Source organism: Podarcis gaigeae (genome assembly GCF_964106915.1).
Source record: "Podarcis gaigeae genome assembly, chromosome: 7".
Taxonomy (NCBI): Eukaryota; Metazoa; Chordata; class Lepidosauria; order Squamata; family Lacertidae; genus Podarcis; species Podarcis gaigeae.
Window position 1 is genome coordinate 40,770,277 of NC_139683.1, and position 8,657 is coordinate 40,778,933.

The 8,657-nt window shown below is 38.8% G+C and overlaps 1 long non-coding RNA gene across 1 annotated transcript; it reads right to left on the minus strand.

The window, feature by feature from the left end:
• Positions 1-2,693: 2,693 nt before the first annotated feature.
• LOC310848734 lies at positions 2,694-8,438 on the minus strand. The gene is made up of 4 exons (XR_014566563.1): positions 8,320-8,438; positions 6,267-6,645; positions 4,898-4,941; positions 2,694-2,776 (listed from the first exon to the last, which is right to left on the minus strand). It is a non-coding gene; the product is annotated as an uncharacterized lncRNA (long non-coding RNA).
• Between the last annotated feature and the right edge of the window lie 219 nt (positions 8,439-8,657).

Sequence of the window (8,657 nt, forward strand, 5' to 3'; positions counted from 1 at the left end):
TGTATCCCATTATTGTTTCAGACTTTTTTTGTGCACCAAATTGCAGCCCAACAAATGGTGCCACTTTCAGACCATAAAACGTAATGGGATGGTGTCCCACACAAACAGAAAAATAAATCTCTTCAAGTAACTGAAGCAACTTCCTCCTTCACTGCTACCATGGCAGAAATCCTAATCCAGCACTGCTAGCTTTAAAGAAGTTCAGACAGGGAGAGAATGTTACGTCCATTTCCTAATTTCTAATTGCAGACATTTCCTATAGTCCTGTGTGTACCAGTGGTACACTGCAATTCACTTTACTAAACTGGAGAAACACCGCCTCTGTACTGTTTTACTCAAACTGGGAGCATTTCACTTATTTTCTCTAGCTGAACAGGAGCAGTTTGAAACATATGCCACAAGGAGGAAGCTACTAATTAATGGTACAGTAGCCCTGAAAACTTTAAATAGTACTTTTACAACCCACACTGGGCAGCCTGGTGTTGCAATTGCATTGCAAGTGAACAATTATTTAAAAAACTAGCCTGATTTTTTTTTCAAAAAAACACTAGAATAGTGTCATCTGGATTCTTTATTTAAAAAGAGTGAATAATAGATGACAATTCCAGACTAAAGAGCTATAATATGAAAGCATCAAGTCTTTGCCTGACAAGCTATCATCTAAAAGCTAATAGAGAATTGCTAAATTTCACCCTAGTAACAATGAAGCACATCGACTATTCACTGTAATTCTGTATCTGTGTTAGAAATACATGAATGGCAACTTCGATTTCTAAACTAAATGTTAAAAGAAATCAAACCATTAAACATATAGATTCGTAATCCATCTGTCTGCTTGATATGTTTGTTTCTTTTCCATCCACTAAATATTTATTTAATATGCTGCATAGACACCTGGGAATGCTGCTGTTATTGTTAAATTCGGGGGGGGGGGCAGTTCAAAATGTGTCCATTTTTGATAGCATCTCTTTCCCAGGGTTTGTACAAATTCATCCCAAAATGTGTTTAGAAATGAACTACATAGCTGACTTCTAATGTTCCTGCAAGTAGCTAGCTATGCTTCTCCTCAAATAACTTCTGAAACACCTCAAACCAAAATGAAGTTATTTTTCCCTTTCAAAATCTTGGCAGGAGAGTGAAAAGACTTGTGTGGAGGAGGTGAGAAATACCATTTCCAAATGCTGAAAAAGCCAAGTAAACTGTCTGTGGTAACAACCCAAAGTCAGTGACAGTAGATTATTTATTACACTCATTCAAAACCATTGCTGTACAAAGTTGATGATAAAGAAGTTGAAGCATAGATACTGCAAATATTCTTGCAAATATAAAACTTAACTTCACAATTGGATTGGTTGAGGCTTTGTTCCTAGGATGTAGCAAAGGCTACACATCCCTGTGGTAAGAACACTAGGGTTTATTATACTACCTAGGAATTTCTCGATTTCGCCACATTATTGTCATTTGATAACTTTTATTTCTTAATGCCATTTCAAAAATGTTACTATACATGATTCCTGCATTGCAGGGGGCTGAATTAGATGACATTTTTGTTCCCTACCAATTCTCTAATTCTCTGATTCTATTATTATTACTCTCTGTGTTCCACAGGCATCATGCAGTGCAATAACCTGTGATTTTTTTTTCCAACCACAGACTACCAGATTGGAGCTACATGTTGCTTGGTTCTCACTGTTATCGTGGTTTTTGAATACCCACTAGAAAGCAAAACTTGTTCTGTGTCGACGTTCTGTACTGCAAAGTCTTTCACTCAAAAAAGAGAAACATGCTTCTTTGTACCATATTTTTCGCTCTATAAGATGCACCAGACCACAAGACGCACCTAGTTTTTGGAGGAGGAAAACAAGGGAAAAAATATTCTGAATCTCAGAAGCCAGAACAGCAAGAGGGATCGCTGCACAGTGAAAGCAGCAATCCCTCTTGCTGTTCTGGCTTCTGGGATAGCTGCGCAGCCTGCATTCGCTCCATAAGACGCAAACTCATTTCCCCGTACTTTTTAGGAGGGGAAAAGTGAGTCTTATAGAGCAAAAAATACGGTAATTATTTGCCTTTGGTTGTGTTGTGCATTCTTGAATTGATTTCCCACAGTTATGGTATTTCAACATTCACAAAATGATAGGAGTAAAGCATTGCTTCTGCTGAAATCCAAACTTTACTTTTAAAAAGAAGCAAAGGCATACCTAGAAAATGAAGAAATCAGCCATATATGCATGGGACAAGGAGCTTCACTACAAACTGAAGTCTAGACCTTTTCAATTCCCTTGGGGGGTCTATTTGTTAGTGTCCTGCCTGATTCTTTCTGGCTTCATGTGCTTCAGTGCAAGGCCACAATAAGCAAATGTGCCATATCAGGGACTCAAGTTTTCCAGGTGCAAATAAACTATTATGAGTGACAATCTTCATGCCCCCTTGTATGCATCTTCTGTAGGGGGTCCCACACAATATAGTCTCAACAATATAGAAAGCCCCCCATGCTATGCCTCTGGTTACAGCTCATCAGTGAAGCTCAGAGGTCTGCTCAGTGACGCAAGGGAGACAGTGAGTTGGCTATCCATCCATGCTAGTCCTCCTAGGCAACTCTTCAGAAGGGGCAAGAATCATCTCCTCATCTTAATTGATACATGCCTTTCATGTTCCTTCAATAAAGTTGTGGCCTGTTTAACCTATTATTCATATCCCTCTACAATATGTGTTCCTCAGAATAGCAGAGCTTGTGTTGATAGGTATCTTGGTGCAGACCTGCAGAAGGCTGAGGCATCTTGAAATCAAAGAAACTCTCATTTAAAATCATTCTCTGTATTAATAGAGTTCCATTTCTTCCATTAAAGCTATTTCTGCAATCAAGATCAATGGGGAGATATTACAAGTATTTATAGAGTTCAGTGGCAGCCACTGCTAAGTTTTCTTTGTAGTAATGTGGTAGGAAGAGGCTGATATCTTAACTCTAAATGGTAAAAAAAGAGAGCCATGTTAAGCTGAGGATTTGAAATGTATGGGTTTTGACCGCAACAACATAGAAAATATCCACATTTCAGCCGCTGGTCAAATGTGTCTGGGGTTTTCATCCAGATGATCTTTCCTTATATAGCGATAAGCGTTCCAACCTCACCACCTCTAGTTACAGTATTTCCAGAAATCAAACTCCTGTTGCATCATAACACCACACTTTACAATTCCACATCTGAATCCACTGGAATAAGGAAACAGAATCTGCCTCAGCTAAAGGGATTTATTACTTTCTGATTCGACAGTAAACTTGTGGTATTTTTCTTCCGTTCTCCTCACCTAGTTGTACTTTACAGCATTCTTTGCTTACTCAGCATATTACTTAATGCTTGCAATTCCAATTCTCTCTCCCCCCCCCATTTTTGTGGTTTCCTTTCCCTATGTTTTTGTTCTTCTTCTAGTGGTTCTCTCAATTTCTTTGTTTTAGTTCGTGCTTATTCTAAAATGTACCGTGGTTTATTTTAGGATATTTATATTTGGAACGGAATTATAGTCTGAAAATTTATGCAATAAGTACATATTTTGGTTGGAGAAATATTACCCTGTCTGTTTTGTTTTGTTTCGAAATACTGTTTACAGTTGACAAGTTGTAATTCAATTATTCTGCTGCTAAACAGGCAAAAACAAAAACAAAAAAACCCCCAACAATGATAGTTATGGAGACTTACAGCTCAATCCTATGAATGCCTACTCAGAGGTAAGCACCATTCCTGATAGCTGCATCAAAAATCTCAGGTGGTCATAATTGGGCTAGTGAACATGAAATTATTTCTTTCAAGTTTTTATAGGATGTATTTGTCCTACAAATATGCCCATCTTCACATTTTCTTAATCTTCTCAAGCACCTGAATTTGTATGCAAAGCAGTTATAATACATCTGCACACTTTCACACAACCATTTCATCACAATTTTGGTGTGCTTTATTTATTTATTTATTTGTTGGTTAGTTGGTTGGTTGGTTGAATTTATATACTGCCCTATACCTGCAGGACTCAGGGCGGTTCACAGAATAAAATCAAAACGTAAAACCACAAAATACATAATCAAAATAAAAGCAACAACCCAATGACACCCCCTCCCCACAAAAAACACATTTTAAAAGGGCATAGGATATCAATCAAATCAACCAAAGGCCTGGTTAAAAAGGAACGTGTACCTTTATGGTACAGAATCTCTTCCAAAGAATAACTATGTTTATAAAGTTTATAAACACCTGTACCATGCAACTAAATAAGGTTTTTCAATCCAAAATAAATTGACTCATTTCAGTATTGGAGACTTACCTTCAGCAAAGTCAATTTGCATGGCTGTAAGCCACAAAATTTATGCAAATGCTTCCCGTTTTTGTACACTCTGAAACCCATGTTTAAACATTTAACTGACTGGAGGTCTTAAACCAAATTCTGATAGTAGTTTCATATGTTTCCAAATCAATGGCTCCATGGTGTCTGCGATGTCATAGTACTTCCATATCATGTGTCTGGAAGAGGAATTATATATCTGTTCTTGAACGGCTGACACAACCTTTTCAGAAGTCCTGCTCTTCTATTAATATAAGTCTTTATGGAATAATCACTATTGCCTGTCTCTCTACTATTCTTGTCTTACAGTTTTCCTGTTTGGTATTTTATGTTACATGCATTATATCAATTTCGAGTTGCATACCTATTCAAGGAAAGGGGGCTGCAAATGGCTTTTTTCCAGATTTTCTGCAAGTATAATCCATTTGGAGAGGGGAAAATCAGGTAAGGCAAGTATTTGTGGCTAAAGCATGGTTTTGCATAAACCTACTGTTTAAGTTTGGATATATGTTATTAATCTAACTGCAAAGAAATAAATAGTCTGCAATTTATGAGGAAAATGCATTCTTACTCTATATTCAGACCCCCAAGATTGTGTGGGCTAAAGTAGAAAACCTATCAAGAAAAAGAAAGGAAAGGAAAATTACATCTGTAAATCAATCCATACTATGTTGTTTCAGTTGTGTAAATCTTCAAGTAATCCCACATGTAAATTAGGAGTCAAATAATTACTTTTTGTTGTTGTTGTTGTTGCTTCAGAGGTACCATTCTGCTTAGAAAAGCATATTGGCTGGAAAGTACTGGTGACAATTTTAAAGATACTCCCAGAGAGAAATGTGTTCTGATAAATCATTCGGCTTAGATGCTTATCTAATCCATTTTTTAAGCAAATACAGTATATCACTTTTGTCCTTTAAGGTAATTATCTCATCCTATGATCCATTCAAAGCATCTTGTCATATGAACAGCCGGTTTGAATGGTACATACACAGATTAGCTCTAAATAATCTAACATATTTCCTAATTATCTGTGCTTTTATCTGTAGCATTTTTCTCATTCATCTTCTTGCTGCTCAGCTTTTCTTCTTTCTTTTTGGCTCTGTATGCAGTAGAAGGTAGATATCTGGCAGGGGTGAATATTTTACCAAAGCATTCTTTTACTTTTTTTGGCATTGTCTGCTTTGACAGAGCCAATCCCATTTGGGGTAGTTTAAATCCAGCAGGCGCGCACACACACTCAACACACAAAATGGTGTTTGGTACTGTCAAAGCTGTCTGTGCTGCTGTGTACTGTTTATTCAGTGGGCATACAAGCACAGATCTGTATGCAGCCTTTTCAGGTTCATAAGACTATCCAATACAATGGTTGCACTGTGGAGTATTGAGCAAGATTCAACAAACAATACAAATGCAGAGACTAGAAGAGCTAGAACAAGTGCTCACAGACTGAACAAGTCTTCAGCTGTTGAAAAGAGAAGGTACCTCAGAGACAGAGGTGCTTAAACCATGTGGGCTGAAAGGCCACACACCCATCATATTAATTCATAAACACAAGTCTTATTCACATCTTTTTCATGTAGGAGGCACTCATGTGTAGACCAAGGAGCAAGGCTATGCTGCTGGCCCTGCCCTTGCCATCATATGACCACTTTAGCCCCACCCCCTGACATCCTTGTGGTGATCATGGACCTCTGAAGAGGAGACTTCGCTGCTCCTCACCATCAAGATGCCTGAACAAACAGGGTCCTGGTTGCATGTAGAGGTTCCTCTTCAGACACCCACACTCAGCATTTTACACATCAGTGTCCTCCACGGAGCATTGCAGGACCCTCTGGAATAAGTGTGCTTTTTTTGATGAGGACAAAACAATGTTTTTCTCACATCCCTGTTAGCCCCACCAGCTCTTCTAAGTGCAAGAGTCCAACTACTGCTCCACTTACTGCGAGATGGTCCTCCCACCAAGTCACAAGCAGTTATCTGTAGGGCAGCTCTGTGATAAATGTCCACCTCCCAGTTTGAGAGCTGGAAGAGGTGGAATAGCAACACTCATTCCAAGAATCCTGAGGCAGTTGCTGATTGGAGGCCTCTGAATGCCCCTCACAATGAGCCTTGTCTCTTAGACCCCCTGCAATAGTTCAAGGGCCTCTATGATAAGTTCTCATCTACCCACTAGGGAAGAGGTTCCTAGAAGGAATGGGGCAGCAGGAACTCTCTTGTTCTCCATGAAGCCAGACAACCGAGTTGCTGATCTCCTTCTTCCAGACATCCAATAGGAAATGGGAGCTTGCTTAAGGAGGCTCCTGTCACAATACTGAGACACTGTTCAACATAAATGAATCACTGTTAATTTAATACAATTAAATTAAATCATTTAATTAAAAATTAATTAGAAGTGTTTTCTTTTATTTAAGCATTCCTTTTTCAAAGGGGGTTCAATTATTTTGTTTATATTCATTATTTTTAAAGACAAAAATTCTATAGAGTTCTTTTTATGCAAACCCTTCCTTTTTTTAAGTTTACCTATTAAGTGATGCTGAGTACATAAAAAGCAGTGTGCAAACTAACAGCAGAATCCTGTTCACGTCTAATCAGAAAAAGCCCCAGTGAATTCACTGAGGCCTACTTCTTGGTAAGTGGGTATAGACAGGATTGCTGATTTAAAATGACATTTCACCAGAGTCAGGCAACAATGCTCAGAAACCTTTAGCAAGTTGTGGTCCAAATAACACTTTTAATGCATCCTTTTGCATTTGAGAAACCTTAGATGGGATTTGAAAGGCGAGCAAAGGAAACAGGTACATTGGAAAAACAAGATTCCTGAATGCCTGTGTGGGTCGCAAGATTTGTTGTGTGGGGCTCCATACTGCAGTCGAAATGCCATATCCTCCAGCTCTCAACACCAGCCTAATCATGTTCCGACTAAACTTATGTTGTATCATTATCTTTAATATGGTAGGATTAAAATTGAAAGGCCTGCTGAGTGTTTTAAAAATTCGACCCATTTCATTTTAGTGATTATGAAGTGTAATATGAAACCCCTGTCATAATTTCTCTCTTCTACCCACAGCTCCTCTGTTTCATTTATATGCCTTCCCCTTTAATTAACTATGAAATAAGATGTCAGTTTCTCATTCCATGCAAACTTCTCATTCTGCTATTAAAAACCTCATATATTGTTAGCAAATAAATAACGCAAAGATTCAGTTAGGAAATCAGTCCACACAGATTAAAACAACCATATCCTCTGGATGTAGAAAAGAAATTAAGAATCCCCCGAGTTCCAGTTGGCACCAGGATGCACGTTATTTGCCGTTCAGTAAAACAAAGCTTCCATCTATAATCTTTTTATTCTGTTTTCAAATAATATAAATGGAGGGTTGGAGGGATTTATTTTTTAAAAATCAGAACAGATGAGTTGGGCAGATCTTTTTGTTCTTTTAGATTTTTACTGTTTAAATGGTACATACAATAAACAGATATGTACCCTTCTTGTGGGTTAAAGCATCTTCCTATACATTAAAAAGAGGCACTGAGAACTTTAGCAGAGACAAACCGTTTGGTTTTATTTGGTTTGGGATAATTATGCCCCTAAATGATAATAAAAAAGGAATAAATAAACACAAAAGTGCCACTTTTTCCCACTCCAGCCTCTTGGAAGGAAGGAAAGAAAGAAAGAAAGAAAGAAAGAAAGAAAGAAAGAAAGAAAGAAAGAAAGAAACCACTATAGTAATACGCAGGCTTTTAGCTATTTAGATGAAAAGCAAAGCTTCTGTTTTTCTAAGGCACTATTTTGACCTCAAGTAGATAAAGCACATTAAACAACAAACATTCTGCAAAGAGTTACTGTGTTCTTCCCCCCATCGACTCTGTTTACATTAGGAAATCTACCCAGGGACTGAGGGGAAGGGGAAGGCGGGAAAGCTGCCTTTCATCGGCTGCTCTCAGTTCCACTGGCTCCAGTTAAAGCTGGCCCCTGTTTCTCGGTAAGCTTACTCCACTCCAGATGTGCCTCGGCTCCAGAGTGGCTGCCATGTACAGTAAATCGGCATCTGAGGGCTCGTCAATCTGTGGAGTAGAGCAATTGTGGTCTCGCCAGGCCGCCCCACTGGCACAAACAGAAAGTTGTGCTGCTAACTGGTGAAGGAGCGCGCGGGGGGGGGGGGGGCGGCAGGGAGAGGAGCAGGCAGGAAGGACTGGGTCGCCGGCAGTGTGTGAAAGGTGAGGGGTTAGTGCCCGACAGAAGACGGGGAGGGCTCCTGGGGAGGTGGTCCTCCTTAATGCATTTGCAAAATTACTCGTAAATGTTTTACGCATTAGAAGCAAAGGGGAAT